General features: G+C 39.3%; 1 pseudogene; it reads left to right on the forward strand.

Moving 5' to 3' along the window:
* The first annotated feature begins 73 nt into the window (after nt 1-73).
* The window catches only part of LOC109221254, a 15,112-nt pseudogene continuing 12,871 nt past the window's right edge, over nt 74-2,314 (forward strand).

The following is a 2,314-nucleotide window of genomic DNA, read 5'->3' on the forward strand; positions in this document are numbered from 1 at the left end:
AAAGAATCGTTGTCTACAAAAGTTGGAAATTTTTTTAAAAGGTTGCGGAAGAACGTTATACGATTTTCCAACAATGCCAACACCGGTTTTCAATGAAGAGGAAATTGACAACACGAATAGACTAATCTGTGAAGAATTGCGTTATAATAGGTGCTCTTTGTCTAAGGAACATGAAGAATTATTGGTTAAATTGACGATGGAGAAAAAGTTAGTTTATGACAGAATTATCAAAGCAGTGCATGAGGACAAAGGTGGATTCTTCTTTTTATATGGTCATGGAGGAACCGGGAAGAGATTTATTTGGAGAACTTTGTCTTCTGCCATAAGATCTAAAGGAGATATTGTGTTAACAGTTGCATCCAACGGAATTGTTTCTCTTTTGTTACCAGGAGGCCGAACAGCTCATTCGAGATTTGCAATCCCACTCAATGCAACTGAAGATTCAACATGTAATATCAAACAAGGTACTCCTTTATCAAAATTGATTGTCAAGACAAAGTTAATTATATGGGATGAAGCACCAATGATGCATAGATATTGTTTTGAAGCTCTAGACAGAACTCTAAGAGATATTCTTAGATTTAAAGATGCATCCAATTTAGATCGACCATTTGGAGGAAAAACGATTGTTCTTGGTGGAGACTTTAGACAAATACTTCCAGTCATTCCAAAAGGTACTAGACAAGATATTGTTAACGCTGCCCTTAATTCTTCATATTTGTGGAATCACTGTCAAGTCTTAAAGCTAACAAAAAATATGAGGTTGGAAGGAAATCAGGTGGATTCACATTTGAATGATCTAAGACAATTTTCTGATTGGATTTTAGCAATAGGTGATGGTATGATTGGAAATTCTGTTGATGGTATTGATAAAGTTCACATCCCTGATGATCTTATCATAAATAATTCTGGCGATCCAATTTCTGCGATTGTGGAAAGTACATATCCAGATTTTTTAACTCATTGCAGTGATATAACATACCTGCAACAAAGAGGAATTCTTGCTCCCACTCGTGACATGGTTGAATCAATCAACTAATACATGGTATCACTAAACCAAAGTGAACCAAAAACATTTTTTAGTTCCGATACAATTTGCATGTCAGACGATGCTTTTACAGGTTTGGAACACGTACATACACCTGAATTCCTAAACACTATTAAGTGTTCTGGAATTCCAAATCATGTTATCACTTTGAAAGTGGGTGTCCCAGTGATGTTATTGAGAAATATAGACCCATCTTCAGGGCTATGTAATGGAACAAGATTAATCATCACTAGACTCGGAAATCGGGTTATCGAAGCAAAACTATTATAGGGAAATATGGCTGGACAAAAGGTCTTCATTCCGAGAATGTCATTAACTCCATCTGATGCAAGAATACCTTTTAAGTTCCAACGAAGACAATTTCCAATAGTTGTTGTCACGACCCGGATTTACCACCGACAGAGTCGTGATGGCGCCTACTCGTGCTAGCTAGGCAAGCCAACTTAATTACCTCTTTATCACTACACAATTATTTTTAACCGTTTATAGCCTCAGTATAGCACATGAAATTTAATAAGAACAATAGCGGAAGTCTGATATTATAAGTCTGAATCAAAACGCGGAATAGTCAACAATAGTCTCTACCCAAGATTTGGTGTCACATAACTCACGAACCACTAAGAATAAACCAAATACAAAGGTCTGAAAGAAATATAACAGCTGTCTGTCTCGAAAACAATGAGTCAACAGTCAAAAGGAAAACATAAAGAAGAGACGCCGGGCCTGCGGACGCCTGCAGGGCTACCTCGGTCTCGTGATAATGAAAGCCTACTCCCGTACTACTACTGCTGCTGCTCCTCAAAACCTGGACCTGTGCAAAAATGCACAGAAGTGTAGCATCAGCACAACCGACCCCATGTGCTGGTAAGTGTCTAGCCTAACCCCGGCGAAGTAGTGACGAGGCGAGACCGGACACCACATAAACCTTTGCAGTCATAAATATACAGCGAAAATCGAATACAAGGCAATTAACAACATGGGAGGGGAAACATGCGATGGGGAGATACAATATTAACAGTAATTCAGAGGAACCAACTAAACAGCTTAGATCCACAATGAACAAGGAATCAATACTCAGATATAAACACATGGCATCAATAACTGTTGCGGCGTGCAACCCGCTCCATAATTACCATTTGTTGCGGCGTGCAACCCGCTCCACAATACCACTGTTGCGGCGTGCAACCCGACCCATATCATTTATCATGTATCATTGTTGCGGCGCGCAACCCGATCCTCACATATTATTGTTGCGGCGTGCAACCC

The sequence above is a fragment of the Nicotiana attenuata genome, unplaced genomic scaffold (genome assembly GCF_001879085.1).
Source record: "Nicotiana attenuata strain UT unplaced genomic scaffold, NIATTr2, whole genome shotgun sequence".
Classification (NCBI taxonomy): Eukaryota; Viridiplantae; Streptophyta; class Magnoliopsida; order Solanales; family Solanaceae; genus Nicotiana; species Nicotiana attenuata.